This window comes from Artibeus jamaicensis, unplaced genomic scaffold (genome assembly GCF_021234435.1).
Source record: "Artibeus jamaicensis isolate MK-2021 breed Jamaican fruit bat unplaced genomic scaffold, CSHL_Jam_final contig_76, whole genome shotgun sequence".
Classification (NCBI taxonomy): domain Eukaryota; kingdom Metazoa; phylum Chordata; class Mammalia; order Chiroptera; family Phyllostomidae; genus Artibeus; species Artibeus jamaicensis.
Window position 1 is genome coordinate 7,459,279 of NW_026521954.1, and position 23,167 is coordinate 7,482,445.

Genomic DNA, 23,167 nt, shown 5'->3' on the forward strand with positions numbered 1-23,167 from the left:
ACACTGCCTGATTTGAATGAATTACTCAAATACAATCTTAAAATTGTAATATGCCTTAGTTTATCTTTTAGCAGGCTCTAACTAGAAAGTATTTGTCTAAAGAAGCATAATATATAAGTACCTTTAAAGTGTACATATCTGAAATCCAGCTATTGGAGTTGCAAGTGATTATCCTCAAGAAATTATTAAAGATATATAAAGGGCACATGGGCAACAGCTAAGGGGGGTGGAAATGGGAAGGAGGTGGGGGGCACAGGGGGTGGGCTGGAATGGGAGTAAAAGACAGAAAACTGTACTTAAAAATGATTAAATAAAAAATAAAATAAAATAAAACTATAAAAAGGTTAAAATAATAAATAAAATCATTATTTTTCCAATTGATTAAAAAAAGAATTTATTAAAGTTGTAAAAGAAGATTATGAGAAAGAATCTTCATCCAAGAAATATTTCAGACTGCTAAAATGGAGTCATTTGATCTATCTTCCTCTCTCATGCCTGTGGGACTATTGCAAAAACTTCCTAATTGCTTTTCTACAGTTACTGTTATCTTTCTTCTTGTACTTTGCACAAAGCAAGCAAAAAGGTCTTTTTAAGACATAATTGTATAAGCCATAACACCATTAAAGTCCTAGAGGAGAATATAGGCAGGAAAATCTCAGATATTTCATGCAACAACATTTTTACTGATATATCCCCTAGAGTAAGGGACATAAAAAAAAGAATAAACAAATGGGATCTCATCAAAATAAAAAGCTTCTGCATGGCTAAAGAAAACAGTATTAAATTAAAAAGAGAACAAACCATATGGGAAGATATATTTGCCAGTGATACTTCAGACAAGGGTTTAATCTCCAAAATGTATAAAGAACTTACATGAGTCTACTCTAAGAATACAAACAATCCAATTGAAAAATGGGCAAAAGGCTTGAACAGACACTTCTCCAAGGAGGACATACAGAGGATCCAGAGACACATGAAAAGATGCTCGATATCACTAGCTATCAGAGAGATGCAAATTAAAACCACAATGAGATACCACCTTACACCAGTCAGAATGGCTATCATAAACAAAGCAACAAACAAGTGTTGGAGAGGCTGTGTGGAAAAGGGGACCCTAGGTCACTATTGGTGGGACTGCAGACTGGTACAACCATTATGGAAAACAGTATAAAATTTTCTCATAAAACTAAAAATAAATCTGTCTTTTGACCCAGCAATTCCACTGCTGGGATTATACCCTAAGAACCCTGAAACACCAATCCAAAAGAACCTATGCACCCCAATGCTCATAGCAGCACAATTTACAATAGCCAAGTGTTGGAAGCAACTTAGGTACCCATCAGTAAATGAATGGACCAAAAAACAATGGTACTTTTACACAATGGAATTCCATTCAGCAGAAAGAAAGAAGGAGCTCCTACCCTTTGCAACAGCATGGATGGAACTGGAAAGCATTATGTTGAGTGAAATAAGCCAGGCATTGAAAGATAAATGCCATATGATCTCACCTTTAACGGGAACCTAAACAACAAAATAAACCAACAAGAAAAATATAGCCAAAGACACTGAAGTAGGCTGACAGTGTCCAGAGGGGAGAAAGGAGGGAATTTAAGGGGAAAGGGGGAAGGGTTTACAGGAACAAGTATAAAAGACACATGGACAAAAACTAGGGGGGTGGAAATGGGAAGGAAGCAGGGACAGCTGGGTGCAGGGGGCTGGGATGGGAGAAATAGACAGAAAACTGTACTTGAACAATTAAAATAAAAACAAAATAAATAAAATAAAAAGAAACAAAATTGAAAACAAACATAGTTGCATTATTCCATCCTCTCCGGTAGCTTCCCATCCCACTTAAAGTCCCCTCCCTCGGCCTTCACACTCTCATCTGTCCAAACCTCAGATCACCTCACATTGTTCCAGTCATTCCGGTCTACTTACCCTTCCTTGTTAATACCATCTGCTGTCCCATCTCAGGGTTTTTGAACTTGATGTTTTTGCCTCTGAGAATAAATTGTTCTTGCTTGTGAAATATACTATCACTAATGTCTTTGTGCAAATGTTACCCCCTAGGAGATTCTTTCCCTGTCCATCCCAGGAAAGGAGCCATTCACCCTGGACAATAACCTTTTGTCGCATAACCGTTCTTCATTTTGTTCAAAGCATTTACCACTTCTTGACACACATATACACACATCTGCCCTCTGCAAACAATATAGGTTCAAAATACAAGGGTAGAAAATTTCCTACTTTCAGTTCTTAATTCACCTCCAGTGAATTCTTACTATATAGTAGACATTGTAATATTTGCCAAATAAGTGCATATATTAATGAATAAGAAAATAGTTTCTTTACATTAAGGCAAATTCATGTGTTGTGATGCAATGCAATCTTTATAAAAAAATTTAATTGACCAGAGGAGAGAACCACTTTATAAAATATTATAAATATAGAAAATTTGTATTTTGAATGTTTATATTTTCAATTTTTTAGTAGACATCTCTTATATATAATAATAAATGCATATTTTAATTTCTCAATTTTCTTAAAATATTTTCTTCACCATTTATAAGCAGACTCATGAAATCAGGCAATGCATTACTTGGTAATTAATCTGTTTCAAAGATGGAATACTTATTTAATATTCTTCTTTACATAGAATATCTGCTCTTATTTACACTTCTATTTTATTATTTTGTGATATTTCTTAATTTTAGAAGTACGCCCTATCTAGCCAGTTGTAGATACGGATGAGTGTAGTTTAGCCTATGGATTCCGTTGTGTAGTTTCTGTTTAAATGATTGCCACAAAGGCAGACTGCAAAGTTATCATAAACCAAAATAGATTCGATGTGATTCGAGAATAAGAGTTATGCAATTGGAGCTGTCACTGATGTGGTCTTTAACAAATTTACATAACGTTCTCTCCTAATTTTTTAAAAAAATATGCTTTCCTTTTCCTGTTTTTCCTGTGTTTTATTATAAAATTTAATAAATTTAGCTTACAAAATCTGTAGTGTAAGTATACTGGATAATGGGCTAACATTTAATTAATCTAAGTCAAGCTTTCTGAGTCCCGGAACTACCGATTTGGGGCTGGGAAATTCTTTATGGCGGGGGAACGTTGTCTTATCCATTGTTCGGCAGCTTTCTGGGCTTCTACCCAAGGGATGCCAGTACTAATGTTCCTTGCCTGCCTTCTGCCCAGTTGTGACAAACAAAAATATCTGCAGCCAACACTGCAGGTCCCCTCGGAGGCAAACCGGTCCCAGCTGTGGAAGAACAATCAAAGCAGAGGGCAGACGCAGTAAATATGGTCAAAGTTCAGTTCAGAAGAACAGAAATAAGTACTTCCTTATAAATACCTAATATGATTTGCAGGCATGGAAATGGAATATATTAGCAATGAAGCAATTTACTGAACTTCCAATGTGTATGATTTATTCATTTCTAATTCAGGTAAACAGGGACACACTAATTCCGCTTAAAATGCCCTTCAGTTCATGGAACAGTGCATTTAGTTTCTATTACTCAGGTTTTTTTCAGTTAAAAAACATATTTATTATCTGAAATTTATTAGTCTCCGTTAGGGTCGATATAGCCCATAAAATAGACATGGTTTATTTTCAACTTTTTCCAAAAAAGTGCCAATAAATTTAGAAGTTTAATTACATAACACTCTGGTATCTGTGAAAGGTATCATTTTGTTTGATTGTATTTTATTTCATTTAGTTTTACTGTAGCTGATTGCAACCTATATTTCATCAAGGAATGAGTTCCAGTGTCTCAGAGGCCTTTTCCCCTTATTGTAAGCCTGTCACATTCATTTGTACACAAAATGCTTGTTTTGGATAGAGGATTTCTCCCTACCCTTTGGACTAAGCTGATAAGAAATAAATACACATTTTTTTTTGCCTGCTAGCTTATTCTCAAAGAAGAATAGAACAAATAATACATATTTAATGTATTTTAACTGAACTCAGGGATGGAGTTAACTGAATACATCTCTGATACATCCTGTATCTGAAGATCTCCTCTTTCTACAACAAGCATTGATTCACTCAGATAAGAACCCCCTCTGACCAGTTTGGAAACACTTGTGGAGAATGGAGAACACCTAAGATGAGGGGAAAAAACTGTAGAATTTTACTACTGGAAGAGAATCTGCATGATTTTATAGAATTTAATTTCACTTTCCAAATTTTAATATGAGACTCACAGGGATTAAATAGCAAAGTAATGACCCACACGACTTTTTAATTTACAGATGGAATTTATTCCCACTGACTAAAAAGAGAGACTGAAGTAAAATTTATTGCCATATAGTTTTGATTTCAATGCTTACATGCTTAGGCAAATAACTGAAAATAAATTCCCAGGTCAATTTGAGCATCTTAAGAGATCAAGGTATCTTGTAGCTGCTGACAGGACTTAGTAAAATTACAATCAGACCACAAATCTGTGTACAACAAAGTGACAGACCTAATAAATCAATCATAAGAAATATGTGTTTGTGTGTATACATGTATATCTACATGTACAGAGAGATATAAACACATGCATATACATGTACACAGAACATATGTATGACTATGCCCAAGTCTATGACTTTGGCGACCTCTATGTCCATATCTATCTCTTGATGTATTCTGTTATGAATATGGCAAGACATCAATTCTCCAGTGCAGAAGCTTGCTTCGGGTACAGAAGTACCTAGGAGAAAAACATGCAAATAAATTCTATAATTATTATATCAAAGGCAATCTGCAATTTAAAGAAAGCGAGTCATGCAAATAAATGTGTCCTAGTAATATTTTGATTTTCTGTTTAATTTTGTGATTCTTTTTATACAATTTTTATATTATATATTATGTATTCTATTATAATGAATGGAGTAAACAATTGATGTAGAGATTTGGAAAAAGATATCTTTTTTGTGTCCTTCAGATTATATGATGTGTTTCTACACCTGATTGAATAATCAAATTTGTTTACAGAGTTTTTCATAATACTACAGATTTAATATGTAAATTTAAATGTTTTTCTACTATTAATAAGACATGTACTAGCTGGCAGGTCTCATTAATAAAATCTGGTTGGAGAGTCATTAAAAACCTAGGAACTCTTCATTACTTATACCCTCTCTCCCCCATACAGACAAGATAACTACTAGTAAACTTTCTGTAACAATCCATACTTCTGCTTTATAGCCATCATCCCATTTAGCTGTATTTATCTTGTAGTTATCTTGTTTTATTTGTGTCTTAATTATTTCACTAGCATATAGGTTATATAAGGACAGAGATCAAGTCTGCATTGAACTTAGAGTACTTGAGTTTAGTAGACCATTCTAGTGTAGTGTAGAATAAATGACTAAATAACCTGATCCATTTAAAAGTGAAAATAAACTAAGCATTGAATTAGTAGAAAATACACTTAGAAGAATGGTGAAGTTATCGGTCTATTTATTTCCATTGACAACTTTAATCTAAAATAAAATATTGGAAAGCACTGTCATAGAAGTGCAGATAAACAGTGTCCTTACATGTAACATGTCCAGAAAAGAAAGTCAGACTGCTTTTCCACTGGAACAGTCACAAGTAGATTCATTTAGGGCTTTCTTCTTGTTTTATTTTTTTGTTTTGCAGTTACAGAAATTTTTACAGGGGAGAGAGGAATTTTTAGTCCTGATATAATTTCTGATTTTTCAGTTGAAATTGCCAGAGATCATTCCTTGGCGATTCCTGCCTTTAAAAATGTCGCCTCACTTGATTCACACCATTGCTCTGCTTTTCACATTTCTAGTTGCTTGTTATGTTTTGTCTCTCATTATTCTCTTGTGTCAAATCATCTGTTTCTCAAATTCAAGTATATGTAAGCAACCATTCTAACTGTATACCGCCTTAATCTCTTCACATTGATACCTCAAGGCATAATTTATTCCTTTAAGAAACTACATCTGTTATCTGTTCACAGCATTTAACTGAGTAATTATTACAAATATCACCAAATTATAATAATCAATGGGATCTGAAAAAGAAAAAGTTAAATTGTACTTTGTGTAAACTCATAGAAGGAAGATATGTATTATTTAACAATTACAAAAAGTCTCCTAACACCAAGGACTTAAAAAACTGCTTAAAACTAATTAAACTCTATTGTACAAGTTTACATAATTTAATTTAAGCAAAGTTTTCACCTGGAATAAAAAAATACATTTAACTTTCCATGCCTCAGTTTCTTCATAAGAGATGAATTGTACTATGTTATATGAATTCTACCATATCTATAATAATATAAAATCTGCATCTAAAAGTGATGTATTTCTATACTAAAACTCTATAATTATTGCTTTTCAAATTGTATTCAAATTAATTTAATGTGAATATTTTATTGTCTAGCTTTTTAGTGGCAGGAAATCTTGAAACTTTTAGGATATCATAATGTTCCCTGTTTCCTCTTAGCCCGTAATTGTTTACAACTTTATACGAAAATTGGATTTCCACTGGATTTGGAATAAAATATAAATTCCTCATATTCATCTATGTGATTAATTTGCTGGCCAAATTTCAAAGCCCTGGCCTCATCACTTCTACCTCTCTCAGTATCCTTTCTTTTAATGGTTTCTTCCTGTTCTGCTGCACCTAGCACCTTTTCTACTTCAAATGCATACTTGCTCTTCTATCTCATTATCATCTTTCAGGTCTTAATGTAAATGTCACCTACTCAAAGAGCATTTCCTATATCAACATAAAATAATTAGTAAGAAAATGAGAAGTTTATTTTGGTTTGGGAACTACAAATTTCATGATTACTCTGAATAACTTTGCTTCTTCAACTGAATGTCAATGACTTTGATTGCTTTAGTCCAAATAATTCTCAACAATTTTGGATAATAAATTACAATGCATGAGGGGATTTTATGTGTACCAAAATCTGATCCAGTTGAGATCCTTAATTGGCTGGAATTGAAGCTGTAGCTTCTGTAAGTCATTACCACATAGATGCAATTAGCTTTTAAATCATTCAAATAATATTATTATTATTTAATCAAATGCTATCATAGCTAAGCAGAGATTAAACATTTTTCTGAGATAAATGCTATGTGAATTAATCACAGATGTTCAAAAATGCATTTCCTTGTTGATATAAAAATTATGAGATCCATAAGTATTTATTGTGTGATTAGAAACCCTCCTACATGTACAGATAAATTCTATGACTCAGTTTCCATTGATGATTTTTCTTTTAAGCAGTACACTTCCATTTGCTTGAAGCATTTTAATGAAATAATAAAATAAAAAAGAATACTTGATACATAAGAAACCAACATTTTATAATAAACATTTACTTTATTTTTGTTATGTTTTAAACCATTTTATTTATTTATTTTTAGAGAGAGGGGAAGAAAAGGAGAAAGAAAGGGAGAGAAACGTCCATGCGTGGTTGCCTCTCACACGCCCCCTAATGGGGACTTCGCCCACAACCCAGACATAGGCCCTGACGGAGAATCCAACTGGTGACTTTTTGGTCTGCAGGCTGGCTGGCACTCAATACATTGAGCCACACCAGCCAGGGCACATTTTATTAAAAAAAATAACTATAGCAATATATGCTATGAATTTTAGCCACTGTTTTAAGTAAACATTCCTGCCATTTGATTTACTAACTAACATATATCTTTAAATAATAGTAATACTAATATTAATTTTTAAACTATTAATTATATCAGTAGATGTGCTGAAGAGAGCTCCTTTTTGATGCAATTTGACGGAGATGATAACTTCACTCCATATTTTTTTCTCCACATTTCAGGCTACTTACCTGAAATTTTGGTCACTGAAAGTATCATTAGGACTCTTCCTACTTCAAAATAATTCTTTTTCAACTGCATTTAAGTGACTCCAAAAACATGTTATATTTAGCATTAACTGATATCTTGAGAATATACTATACACCAGCTATTACTTTTCATGTAATCTTATTATACTTAAAACATCTCACTAAGCACTAGTGTTCACATTTACAAAGCTCATGAGATCACACAATTCATGAAATGGAAAAGCAGAAACTAAAACCAAAACACATGATTAGAAGATTATTGCTCACTTAGTAGTGTAACACTGCACATTGAGACTATTATTGTTTAGACTAGAAAGACTGCTATCTCTACCATGGAATGTCCCAAAGGAGAGCAGATAAAAGTGGAGTCCAACCCCGTAGAGTTCTGATCAGGTTTTATCTGAATTAGAGATGTCCAGGAATTTGACAGTTCTCAGATCTTCCTGGACACCCAGTTAGCAGCATGTTGTTCTCCCACTGTTGGACGCCAGGGTTCCCTACAATACAAACTGACTTTGCTTCACAACCCCACTAGAAGTTAAAGAACACTTGTTTTATAGTGTTCTTAAACTAAAGAAATCTCTATATATTTCTTGAATCAAACGTTTAGTAATTGGATTTTTGCAGCTAGCGTGCCCATGCATTTGTGGAAGAAAAGGGACCACATGTGAAAACCTGACAAGCTCAGAGGAGGCCTGCCTGGCAGCCTTACACACTTGGAGACTGAAAGTACCCACATAGGATGGTTTGAAATGAAAACTCTCTTACTAAAAGCAATTCATGGTGGGCATTTGTGTCCTAGGCAGGTACTTTTCCCTAGTAAAGGCCAGCTTTTACTTTAACTGAGCCTGTCTTGTTGTCATTTTTCATCAAAGATAACATACCTTTGGAATGTCCATTTTCTTTCTCTGGCCCCCTCAAAACACAGGCAGGGTTCCAGGGAGTGACTGCAAATCCCCTCATTGTTATTGCTTCCATGCTGTTAGTTGACTATCAACTAACCTTTGTGAAAGTGTCTATCATTTTACTTTTTACGTAATCCCAGAGGTTGCCCCCTTCTCCCACTGTTTGCTTTCTCCTGCCTTCCTAATCTATCACCACGACATTCCATGTAACCTCCCTATGGCTCCTCTTTTGGTTGTAATGTATAAAATAAGGTGCTAAACTGACATTTTCCAGAGTATTTTCTGAACTTGCTACGGTTTTGCTTCCTGGCAATTGGCCTCAATTTGGTTCAAATAAACTCACACAATTATTACTGGTTTCAGTGTTTCTTACATTGACACATTGTAGCCAGAAAACTGACCATAGTCTACTTGGGTCAAAAATGTCTGTATCTTTTCAATCAATTTGAATTTACTTAAAGCAAAATTATAATAACATCATTACAGTGGTTGATGGTCACAAAAGAAGAATAACATTGCAAATTGCTCCCAATAAACTTTTGCTTTTTTACATATTTTACTTTGTCTTAGGCCATTGTCATCAAAAAATTTTTACCAAAGTATAGACCTAATAGAAAAGAGACACCAGGTTTATATAATTACAACTTAATATCTCCCAAGAAACACTAGGGGTGGAAAGAAAAAATAAATGATGACATTAAATAAGAGAAAGAATCATCATTGAAAACTAAACACAGAGCACATTTTTCCAGAATAGTAACAAAACTGGTAAAATACAAAATGCTATATGCATCAATTGGGATATTGTACCACTTGATTTTATCCATTTCTTTACCCTTACAAGTGCTAGATATTTGTGTGTGTGTACGTGTGTGCGTGTGTGTGAACTACACGTGAGTTTAACACACTATACTTTGTTCTCTGTAGGTTTCCATTTACATTATCCAATTAGTTCACCTCCTTCAGAAGTGAAATCTGGCTTTCACTCATCACTGATGCTCACCTTCTGACAGGTCAGATGGCATTCCCTTGCCTGACTGAGCTCTCTCCTTAAAGGGAAGGGCAAGTCTCACATTGTTTTCCTGATACTGCCCTTCCCTCGCTTTGCCATTTAGACCATAACCTTGAAATAAATTACATGTAATATGCATGAACCTTGCCACAGTCAGGCCACTCTTAAAAATATTTCCAACTAAATTTGAAATGTTACATCAAGTTTGATATGTTACCTATAAAGCAATAAATTAATATTAAATATGGCTTTCCCCCAAATGTGTATATCTTCAAAACTCAGCATCAATTTGCCATGCCTGGATTCTCAGTTTAATTTCTGAAGATTAAGTGAGGAAGTGAGGTGAGGTGCTTTCAGTCATTTACAGATATTTAATAAAGAATGGTGATATATTTCAGAACCATTTTCTAAGCAATACAGTACATGCAGTAAATTATTGCAATTATAATAGTTAAAAATGACATCAAAAGTAAATGCCAAATTGACCATATGCCTTTCTCTTGTGTAGTACTTTTTCTTCACAATTTCTGATCATCTGATAGTGTTACTAGACTAAAGAGGTGGACCTGCTTGTGTACAGCAAAGTCCAATAAGACATTAACAGGAGCTTGCAGCAAAAACAGTAATGGTTTAATTATGTGGCATTTGTCTTTCTCTGACTGGCTTATTTCACTTAGCATAATGTTGTCCAGGTCCAATATCATATGGTTTCACTCATATGTGGAATCTAATGAACAAACTAAACAAACAAGCAAACTAGAGACAGTCTCATAGATATAAGAAACATGCTAACAACTCTTGGGGTGGGTGTTTAGGGTTTGTAGGGATCCAGCAAAAAGGAAAAAGGGCTCATGGACATGAACAACAGTGTAGTGATTGCAGGGGGGAAGGGAATACAAGGGGGATGGATACATGGTAATGAAAAATATGATAAAAACAAATGGATTGGATCTTTAGTCCCTCCCCATTGCACTCTGGGACTGGAGTTTAGCAGGAAGAAAAGAAAACAGTAAACATTTATTAGCATGGAAATGGCCCAGCCCTGGAGTCCCAGCTGAGTGAGATTATGCTCAGAAACCTGGGCCCCCAATTGCTTTCAAAGGATGAGTTTGTTGTATGGGGATAAGTCATTAACTGTAGGGACTAAGGGAGTTAGGGCCATGACTGGTCAGTGCCAGGGGGTAGGTGACCACTGGATCTCTTCCTGAAGGCAGCCATGGCATGACCTCATGCAGTTGCACAGATTTTCTGGGACTGGAGCTGAAATGGAACTGAGGCCTAGGCATTGGAGACACTGTCTACCTCTGTAGTCACTAGACCCTGTGCTTCGTTCCCATGGTTGTTTAATGCCTACCAGGGCTCATTGGCCTGGGAATCTCAGGATTAAGGGAGTAGACATGCAAGGGAGAAAGAGGCAGGTGAGTCAGGGTGCTGAATGAGGCCAGTGTGATTCAAAAGGAAAGAAAGAAGAAAAGGTCATGTTAAAAAATAATGTCTGCACGAGAGTGAATTTTTCCACTGAACCTAAGAAATTATTTGTTTTTACAACAAATAGAGATTGGTTGACAGGTCTCATGTACATCATTGGCAAGTATGCGTTCCCCACCACAGGTTATATTTCTGCTCTAGTTTTCTTACTAAAATCTTTCTGCCCTTCCCTTTAGACTCAATAGTTCTTCAATGACCTTAATTCTCTCTTTAAGTGTTTTTTTTTCTTGAAGGCTTTAAAAAATTCTCTTGCAATCAAAACAAGTAGTATTCTGGTTGAAGAAGTATAAATAAAATCAAACAAATTAACAGTTAGATAATTGTTTGAGTCCTGATGACTATTTCCTTTTAAGAAAGAAAATAGGAATCAAAAATATGAGATTAACCTTTATATAAAGAATGGTATTCAAAATGCTATTAAGTCATTAACTTTGGTAAATAGGCATTTAACCTTTGTCAAAATGCAACAGTGTTTAACCTTTGTGTTTAAAATAGTGCTTCTATTAGGTATGCTTCAATTGCTGCAGATCAAATAAGAAGTAAGCTGCCTCTTGACCTGAAATTTAAACTAATCCTGATGCGACCTTTGCAGAAAGTTAAAGCAAAGTTTGTTGAATTTTATTTTAAAACAGCAGTATTTTTTTCGTTTTGCAGACCTTTGCCTATATCCCTCTTCCTGCCCAGTGAGGATGGGAAATAAAATACTGCAATGAAAAGCTTTGCTGTTGTATTTGCAGTTTTTTTGGAGGCCGAAAGCAAAGAATATTCTCTTGAAAAAGTATGCTTTAACCATGTTGCCAGCCAAATTTTGCAAACTCAGGAGGTTCAGATTCACATTTATACTTTTGCTATGGAAATGTACAATGCTGATGTCTTGCCATTTACTCACTGTTAATTTCCAGTCATGATGGAGAAAAGGCATAATTTGATTTACCTATTATGGGCATACCAATTGTGCAGAAAACATAATTTCAAATTAGAAAGAGCTATTTTCCTCCAGCCATTTTACATCAGTTACTTTTAGGGATCCACTGATACATTTCAAGTAATTTTCCTCTCTAATTAGAGCACATGGGTCTGTCTTCTACAACAGATGTGATATTTGCAAGCATCTCAGGGGAAGGTATGTTTTTCTGAAAGATGCTTACCTGCACAACCAAAAGGTTTTCAGGAGCCTCTGAAAATCTAAACTAAAAATACAACTTTTTTTACAAATAAGCACAAGTAGAAAGTGAGTGACTTGGGTCCCGTTATCCTTAATTTCCTCCTCTCCTCTGGTGCCAGAACTTCAAACAGACATTAGGAGCTAATGTAGGGGAGCACAACGTACCACTCCAAAATATGTGTCTTTGGATTATGCGAAGCTGTTTAGTTTTGAGAAACAAAAGACTCAGAAAAAATCTTTGACCTTCCCCCTAACTGCCTAAAAGAATTTAGAGAGAGGACCTGTCCAGAAAAGAAGCTATCATCATAGGTAACTATAGTTGAATATGGATTAGGTGTAATAGGGAAGAAGCTAGCAGAGCCCTTTGGATCAAAGCTCTCTGGGTCTCATTGTTAAAGATGACCCAGCAAATATTCATTTACCAAACATCTGCCTTTTTATCTCCATGTGTCTTCCTCCCCTTTGAAGCCCAAACCCTACCCACCTTTCTCCTTAGATGGCATATATGCCTCGACTGCTGGATTGGTCCTGGGCACCATTAGTCCCTTATGGGACTCTTGAATGTACATATATAATTAAGTTTATTTATGTTATCCTGTTAATATGTCTCATGTCAATTTAATTCTTAGGCCAGCCAGAAGCACTAACAGGGCAAAGAGGACACTTGTCCCTCACACTAGAGATAAAATAGTTTCCAATATGGAATCATGAAGGACACATTACATAGGAGAATGCATTCACATTTCAAGGGGAAATATTTCTCCCTGTCCGAGTATAACTGTATCATATATCCTTTCATGGAGTGCTGAGACACATTACTTTACTTACACTTACATAGTCTATACATTTTAGATGTGAGGGGTTCCCAACCCTTCAAGTTCCAGAAAGAAAAGTAAAACCCCAGCAAAGAGAAAAGTCATAGTGTAGCACTGAGACTTTCACCTAGCAACGCCAACACAATTTTTTTAGGTAGGTGATCTGTACCTTGTTGGTGTATGCTTCTCTCAATGTCTGGTTCTCCCAGGTTCATTAACTGACTGTCTATACCTTGTCTTCGACTGGAACATTATAAACACCAAAAAGGTTGGCTTCCGTATGCGTTTGTTTCAGGTCTGTGTCCCGAACTCCTAGAGCAGCATTTAGGCAAGAAACATGAGTGACTTAGTAAGAGTCTATTGAAGAAAGAAAAAATCCATTAAAAATAATTAACTATTGACTCATGCTACCTTTTCCAATTACATCTGCATTATAATGAGCCAAGGAACCCTGAAGATAAAGAAATAAAGTTTTGTTAAAGAAAGTTTGAGGAATTAACCAATGTGTTTAAAGATAAATTTGGTGTCAAGAGGAGATTCAAGTAGAGAGAATTGCATGAAAGGGTATTTCTAATGCTTGGATTTAGTAAAACAATGAAAATCACCTACTTTGTCTTTGAGTAAAACCTACTTTTCAGAGATTCATTTCCTACGAAGTAGTTCGTGTAGGAAAGAAAAAAAGACTTTCTTAACTTTCTTAGTGTCCCTGGATTGGTTGAAAAATTATATTGACAAAGACAGATTAAGAGGAGAAAAGCACACACGTTTATCTAATGTAAGTTGTATGTGACACAGAAGACTTAAGGGAATGAAGATGTAGACACAGTAGACCTGAATATGTTTATGTTGAGTTTGATGAAGAGTAGACAGTTCTGGAGAAATACAGAAGGTTAAAGAGTACCAGTGAGAGTAGTAAACTGGGAGAAACAGCACAGTAATCTTCCTGATTCGGCCATATTTTCAAATTCCTTTAGCTTAAAATATTCAATATGCAAAGATGCCATATTTTGTGGTAGTGTGTTCTTAACCTCATCACTGGCAAATGGCTGTTTATGAAAAGAAAGCAACCTATTTTTGGACACTTATTTGGAGGATCATCTGGAGTTTGTTTTCCCAAAGATACTTATTTTTTGTAAGTTTCTTTGGAAAGCTGTTTGAAGACTACATTTTTTTCTCCATTTCTAGTACTTGGAATGGGATCTGTCTTAACAGCTTGGGATGCCACAGCAAAATACCAGAGGCAGCAACTTAAACAACTGGACCAGGGTGCCAAGATGCAGGACTAGTGAGAACTCTCTTCCTGGCTTGTCAATGTTCGCCTTCTAGCTGAGCCCCCCCCCCCCGCACAAGAGCACTTCCTCTCCTTATAAGGGCACTGAGGGAGGGCTCCATCCCCATGACCTCATCTAAACTTAATGATCTCTCAAACACTTCACCTCAAAAGCCATTATACTAGGGGTTAGGGCTTCAACCCGTGATTTTCAAGAGGACAAAATTCAGTCCATAGCAGTCCTCGAATGCAAGATTTTTTTATGGATCCATTTGTACCTAGGCAAAATAAATAAGTTCTTATATAATTTCCACCTGCAGATTTCTCCCCCCCAAAGTACAAACACACACACTCACACTCAGGAGAGCCCTGGCTGGTGTGGCTCAGTGGATTGAGTACCAGCCTGTGAACCAAAGAATAGCTGGTTGGATTCCCAGTCAGGGCCCATGCCTGGGTTGCTGGCCAGGTCCCCAGTGGGAGGGGTGTGCAAGAAATAACCACATATTGATGTTTCTTTCTCTTTCTCTTTCTCTTTCTCTTTCTCTTTCTCTTTCTCTTTCTCTTTCTCTTTCTCTTTCTCTTTCTCTTTCTCTTTCTTTCTCTTTCTCCTTCCCTTCCTTTCTCTTTAAACATAAATAAATGAAATCTTTTAAAGAAAAGGAGAAAAATAGCCTATATGATCCATACCATTTAACTTATTTTTCTGTATTAGCTGCATTCCCTTGACTTATACCAAATTTTTATCTTTCTTTGCAAAAATATCCCTGTCCATACTTAAGCACTATGTTTTTGAATATTATCTATTTCTCATGGAGCTGGCAGATAAGGCCAGAGAATTTGGATAAATGCAGTGTGCTCAATAGCTCTGTTGAGATGGCACCAACACATCGGATCCAAGGCATAGGCTGAGACACCCAACCCTCTGTTAAATCTTCAGAGCGCTTTTGCAAATCTTAATCATGTATGGCCCCAAAACCACACTTTTCCCTACAAATAGGGTAATGATAACACACATATTGATTGAGTTCATGCTATGAACATATCTATTCATTTAAGACCTTTAAAAATTGTCTCAATATATTTTCTAAAAGTTCTATAAGATAAATGTAATCTTTGTTATTTAAATAAGAACCTGTACCTCATTAAAAATTCCCTTAACCAGAAAAGACGGAATTTCAGCCATGATTTGGCCACAAGTTTAAGGTTTACCTTGGTCACAGTCATTCATGTGCTTCTCCTGTAAGTGGGGAATTCATACAGAAAAATAGGCCTGAAACTTAGAATAACAGACCTGCCTTTTAAACTTAACCCATTCACTTAACATCTATTAACATGTTTTAAAAACAAAAACATGTGTTGATATTAGAATAGACTCCCCTATAGTGCCATGTTCCAAGGTTTTAGGTACCTGGTCTGAAAAAAATTTAAGTGGAAAATTCCAAGAATAAATGGTTTCTAAGTTTTAAATTGCATGCTGTTCTGAGCAGCATGATAAAATCTTCTACCATTCTACTTCATCCCTCCTGGGACGTGAACCATCCCTTTGTCCAGCATCACCACACTGTACACACTGACCACTCCTTAGTCATTAGTAGCTTTCTGGGATACCAGGCTGACCATCATGGTGTATCATCAGTTACTATGTGCAAGTAACCCTTATTTGCTTAACAATGGTCTCGTAGCCATTCATAGAACTTTTATTATAGTATATTGTTATAATTCCACTTCATTGTTAGTTACTCTTGTTAATGCCTTTCTATGTCTGCTTCATAAAATTAACTATCATAGGCATGTATACATAAGAAAAACATAATGTATAAATGTTCAGTTTTATATATGGCTTTAGGCATTCACCAGAACTTTTGAATTATGCCCCCCTGAATAAGGAGATACTACTCTATTTTTGAAAGTGAGCTCTATTAGAATAGACACAGGCTAAATAATGATGAATCAGGAAAAGTAAAAAGTATTTTTATTTATCTGGGTTTTGACCAAGATAGATTTAATGTTTTCCTCAGCTTGACTTAAAGTGTAGACAGGTTTCTTTCTGACTCTGGGCTCTGCCTGATCTTCCTTTCCTTAGAGCATTCATTGTAGACCTTTTCATTGTAAATTATTTCTCTGACTCTTTCTAATATACCTAAATCTTTTTAAAAGCCTCTTGCCTATTGTACAACCCAGAAACGTCTTTCTCAAGGACCCAGAAGTCATCTATCAAGAAAGATAAGACCCCTATCTCCTAGTCTCTGTGTGAGACTAGGAGCCTGAATTTGACAGGTGCCATTTAGCAAACACAGATGGCCAAGTAAGAGAGGAACACATTTGCAAACTCAACAAACTCAATACGCTTCACATATTCCGTTGATCAGCCAACCTCCTAATGTTCCAATACTTTTTCACTAGCTCATGCCAACAATAAAAAGCCTCTTGCCTTTTGTTTCAGCAGAATTCAGTTCAGACTGAATCCTGGCCTTTCTCTCTTATTGCAATGGCCTTCGATAAAGTCTTTCTTGTTTAACTTGAATTCAATACTTGCAACTTCAAATTATATGTGTAATTAAAGAATATAATTTTCATTAAGATAACTGCTTTTGAATTTGGGGAGGTTGATAACAAATTAGGTGATGTTTCACCCTGGCTGTTGTGGCTCACTTGGTAGGAACGTCATCCTCTAAACCAGAAGGTTATGAGTTCCACTCCAGGTCAGGGCACAGGTCTTGTTTGCAGGTTGTCTCCCTTTCTCTCTCCTTCCTTTCACCTCTCTCTAAAATCAGTGAGCATGTCCTCAAGTAAGGATTTAAAAAATTAAATTAGGTGACTTTCTAAATTTCCTTAGAGTAGATTGATTATAGTAAAAAATACATTCAGGAATGTATATCCATTTTCCAACTGTTAAAGCTTTTTTGCTTGTTTACTTTTTCCCTTAGAACATCTCTTCACCAAGAAATAATGCCCCTTCCAACATGTTTGTTGCTGACTTCACCATATGGGAATCATGGTTACTTAGATTTGAGAACACTCAGATATACCAAATAAATCCTCTCTTCTAAAGAATTTCAAATATATAGTAGAGTATAGATTCCTACTGGAACTAGAGTAAGGTACATAATTATAGAACAAAGTTTGTGAATTATCAGCTAAATACCATATGCCATGGACAAAATAACAAGTAACTGGGATGAGTCATAGGGGATTGGAACAAAATCCCTTTACTATAGAGAACTCTTCAGTGGTGGTTTAAGTCAGTGGCATATATTTTCAGAGTATCCCACTAATATCCCCCTGCCCACGGCCAAGAGGTAGAAGCCAAAACAAGCTATGGAAGGAGCTTATGTTATTCCAGTTGGCTCAGTGATGCTGGCCAGATCCAATGTGAAGCAACTCCATCATGTGGTTAAATGTTTTTAACCCTAACTCAGGTTTTAGACTAGGAAGGCAAAGTCCATGAACAAAGATAGTTTCATATCTGTAATCAGAAATGACATGGTGCTGCAAAGAAAACTACATACTAAGCAACCAAAGGAAAAGAATCTATAGTAGTAAGGCCCTGGTGCAACCCGTGTTCTCCATGAATTACCCAAATCTATTGTACATAACAAAAATCTGAGGTTAGGATAGTCCTTGTAGAATAGTTCTACTAGAATTGGAGATAAAATGTACTAAGGCAAACTTTCCCAACAGTTGACCAGAGGGCCAAGCCCTCAGATCCTTTCCTCACTCCTTTGAAGGAGAGAACCATGACGCATAAAACTACAGCTAGTACAGCCAGCCCTCCCACTCACAAGTAGGGGAGAAGATTAAGGTGGTGCCCATGTAAGCAGAGTAGAGACGCATTTTGAGGCAAACAATAGTGCAGGTGCAATTAAGCTTATTCAAATATGGGTCGTTGATGAAACAAAATTTTAAAAATGGCAAAAATGAATGCGACTTTTACCTCACCACCAAATTATATATGTGTGTGTACATATATATATGAATCTCTATATACATATATATGTATGAATGTATATACATAATATATGTACATATACACACACATAGAGATTGATATACAAGTATGTATAGATATAGATATCAAAAATAATGCAATCTCAAAGTGTTTTTATGGTTACAAAAGTTAAATTAGTAGATAAAATGAAAACCCTTGGGATTACTGATACATATTGGCAGTCACCTTCCAGGAAGTATTGTCTACCACCAATATAGAAAATTAGCTCTTTTATTAAACTTTTTCCAGGATTGGACATTTAAAAAATATTCAGTAATTATCAAGCACCAAGTTTATTTTAGACTATTACTGTCTAAAATTGGTGTGCCCTAAAATAATTGGTCCAGGGACCATAGTTAGCCATGTGTAATAATGAGATTTACAGCATTGAAATAAAATGGATAGTTTTGTTTAGCATAAAAGAAAAACATTCTCTTCAGGTTTTTGCTAAGCAGTTCCAGAAGGTAGTGTACACTCCAGCCCTGTGTGGCGTAATGACTGATGAACTTTCATTGCTGATTTCAACCAGGAAGCAATTTCATTTTTACAGGGACATTAACCCAAAGTAACCCAACTCAGGTGAACAAACAAGGAATCTCAGTGGAAACTGAACTTCCCTTGCTCTCACAAAAGGAAAGAGCTACCCTTTACTTCAATGGGCAGACATTTTCCATTAAGGGACTGTAAAGATCAAAGGAATTATTCAAGTGTTTCTCTCTTATTAATAAAGTGCCCTTCTGTATATAAAATTGGGAGTTACTTCATTCAAGCCATTTTTCAACTATGATGGGCTAGCAGCAATATAATACAATTATAAATCAATCTAGATTAAGTACAAAGATAAAAAATAACTATTAGCCCAGTTGTCTGATATACGTATTCCAGAGTAGGTTATTATATAATATCTGGTTATGGATTCTAATCCCCTGCTGTGCATTCACTACATTTATGCCTCTCAGCTCAAAGTCATGGGTCTAAATAGTCTCTGTGTAATGAAGAGTATTCAAAAAATCTTCTAAGCTGAAGTGTTTCCATTTCTGCCACTAAAAATCTAAAAGTAGTTAAAGGTAGAAGAGACACATTATAAGTGAATATGTTGAAAAACAGATAAAGACAACAGTGGATGCAGAAAAATTAATGATACTATATATACCAAAAAATGGTAATTACAATAGAGAAAATTATTCAAACAACTTATTACTTTGTTATTTGAAGTCTTTTTTTCCTAAAAAATATGGAATGCTTCACGAATTTGCGTGTTATCCTTGCGCAGGAACTGGGCTAATCTTCTCTGTATCACTCTAGTTTTACAGTATGTGCTGTCAAAGCAAGAACTGTTATTTGACGTCTTAACTGAGACATAATATCATAGAATAAATTGCACATATTTCAAGTGTATAGTTTTTGACATAAATATACACCTGTTAAATCATTAACACAGAAAAGTAGATGAACATGTCATCACCCACAAAATTTCTTTTTGACTTTTAATGACCTCTCCTCCTGACCCTTTCTGCTTTCCCTCCACCTGCATCAATGCAAGCACCAATTTGCTCTTTAAAATTTCTTACTTTTCTGACTCAATCTAAATATCTTAAGATTTATTCATATTGTTGAATTTATTAAAATTTTATTTTATTGCTGAGTAGTACTTTATTTTACTGTGATGTAATAATTCATTCTCCTGATAAACTGTGGTAGGATATCCAGGTTATTCCAGTTTTGCATGTTACCTATATAATTGACTTGAACAAGTATATATTGTGTACATGACTATATGTGGACAAAGGCTATTATTTCTCTCTGGTGAACAACTAGATGTGAAATGGCTGTATCCTGTGGCAAGTACATATTTAAATAGTTGTTTTCCCAGAAGTCCTGAACCCTTTCCCATTTCGGCTATAGCGCCCTCTATTCCCATGAGCATTTTCACTTCCACTATATCTTGTCTAAACATTGTGGGTCAGTGCTTTTAACTTTCATCATTCTAATATATGTGTATAGTACTACCTTATTGTTGTTTAATATGCATTTATCTAAGTGATGGTGATTTCAGGGAAGTTTTCATATACAGGTATGCAATAAACATATCATCCATCTTTATTGATGTGTCTACATAAACACTGTATTAATTTTTATGTTTTTATTCTGCATTATTAAGTTCTGAGAGCTCTCATATCTTCTGGTTTGAATCCTGTATGATATATTTGATTTGCAAATATTTTTACTGGCAGTGGTTGGGTTTTATTCTCTTTAAAGTGTATTTTAAAGACAATTTATTTTTTAAAATAAAATCTACTTTATCAATTTGTTGCTTTAATAATAGCATTTTTGGTGTTTTGTCATCATAAGTTTTGCTTATCCCAATGCCACAATGGTTTTCCACTATATTTCCTTATAAATGTGTAAATATTTATATTTTTGTCTTTGATTTATTATAGTTTAAGGCATGAATTAAAGTTTTTTTCATTGTTTTGTTTTTGCATATGGATTTCCAATAAGATGATTAATTTAAAATATTATCCATTCTCCACTAAATTATCTTTATACTTTTTTTGAAAATCAGTGGTCTATATATGTGTGAGCCTACTTCTGAAATATATTATGCTTCACTGATGTATTTGCTTATCTTTAGGCCAGAGCTATACAGTGTTACTCAGTGAAGATAGACTAATTTTTGAATTAAGTTAGTGAATAAACTTCAAAGGGATATATTTTAAAATGGGTAGTTTGGGTTATTTGTCTATTCATGTAAATTTTACAGTCATCTGGCCAATTTCTACAATATTATTCAAATGTAAAAAAAAAATCACTTCCAAGCAATGAAAAGACAAGGAGGAAACCTAAACATATATCACTAAGTAAAAGAAGTCAAGCTGAAAATGTTACGTGTTGTGTGATTTCAACTGCATGATGTTGTGGAAAGGGCAGGCTCTATGGAGGCTGCAACATTAGTGGTAGCCGAGAACATACTGGGAGGAAGAGATAAATAGGTGAACCAAGAAAAATTTTAGGGCAATGAAACAATTCCATATTGATGTTATAATCATGGATATATGTTGTTATGAATTTTTTGAACTCATAGAATATACAATACCAAAAATAACTCACATGTAGTTATGCATTGGGTGATGATAATGCATGAATAAAGATTTATTAATTGTATTAATCTACCATTTGGGTTGGGGATGTTGATAATGACAGAGTCCATGTGTGTGTTCATCATCCACTGACTCATTTAATTTTTATAGACTTTTCATTAAGTAAGTACTATTGCCACCAACATATGTTTCTGGCATATGATACTTAATAATTGAATACTAATTTGGATTAGAAATATGACCAGTTGTGTGTGTGTTTTTTTGTACCTCCAATTTTTGTGTTTTGTTTAGTAAATGGGTGCCTAATTGAAATTTTAATTCAGGCACACACAGCCAGTATTCTATCTATAAATTATTCCTATACACAAAAATGAGTCTTAATGAGCTCTAAGAATAATAAAATCAGAGGAGTAACAACAAAAAAAAAGCAATTTAAATTTATACTAAATCAGAAAACCACAATCAAAGAAATCACAATGTATATGAAAGTCAAGCTATCACAGTGTACACTTTAAAAATATACAATTGGTCAATTATTCATAATTCAATATGGAAAAATAATTTTTGATTTTAGAAAACATAATTACTTTTCCAAAAAATAATGTTTCTAGGTTAACATATAATCAGGTTATAATTTTAATTTCCAAAAAATCAGTATTATTTTAAACTGTAAAACAAATAAGCTAAAAAAAAAAGAAGTCACATAATTCAGATAATTAGGACATTGAATCAAGGTACGTTGAAATAAGTAAAGAATAACAAAACAGTATGGTAAAGAGTAAACAGGAAGACAATCAAAGGTGTTTTTGTTATGGCAGAAATGTTTACAATAGTAATACCAGCAAATATTCATACTGCACTTATTATATACCAGACATTTTTGAAAGCTGATTCAATTTTCTCATTGATGCTGTGTAGCAAGTACTATGATTATCTCCTTGGAAGAGAATAGAATGCAGACGCAGAGAAAGCATGGATGACTGATGATTCATAATTACACTAGAATCTCCTACAGAGTGAAATATTGTTTATAATCACACTAAGGTATTTGAGTCACTAATATAATTCAATAACTTTGATGTTATACTTATCTTAATGATGGAACTAGGTGGTTCTAAAAATAAGATCAATTTTAGTGCTTTATAACTGGAAATTTTACTCAAAAGATTATCAGAACACTAAAATGGTCAAATACAACTACCACTGCAAAACAGTGAGAACTAATAATTATTGTGAGGAAGTTTTATACCTTTACCAATACACCCTGTTTACTCCTTTCTAGGAAATTTTACTTTATATAAACCTTTTACTCTCATGAGTATAAATGTTCAAATAATTGGGAGAAATATTCAATTCTCTATTTGCTACTACATAAGGAAATTAGTCTCTGAATGGCAAAGAAAAAGAGCAAAAACTCTATATTAAAGGTACTTGCTATGACCGTATGCTCAGAAAATTATTACCAATACACTGAGTCACAGCTTAACTTCTTTGGTGAGAAGTATGGGCTGGAGGAAAATCACAAAGTTTTTACAAGTGTTATATATTGAATTTCATTTCTGGATTCATATAGATTCTATCAGCA

General features: G+C 34.6%; 1 non-coding gene across 1 annotated transcript; it reads right to left on the reverse strand.

Moving 5' to 3' along the window:
• Window positions 1-19,709: 19,709 nt before the first annotated feature.
• Window positions 19,710-19,816, reverse strand: LOC119050927 (U6 spliceosomal RNA). The gene has a single exon (XR_005082832.1). It is a non-coding gene; the product is annotated as a U6 spliceosomal RNA (small nuclear RNA).
• Between the last annotated feature and the right edge of the window lie 3,351 nt (window positions 19,817-23,167).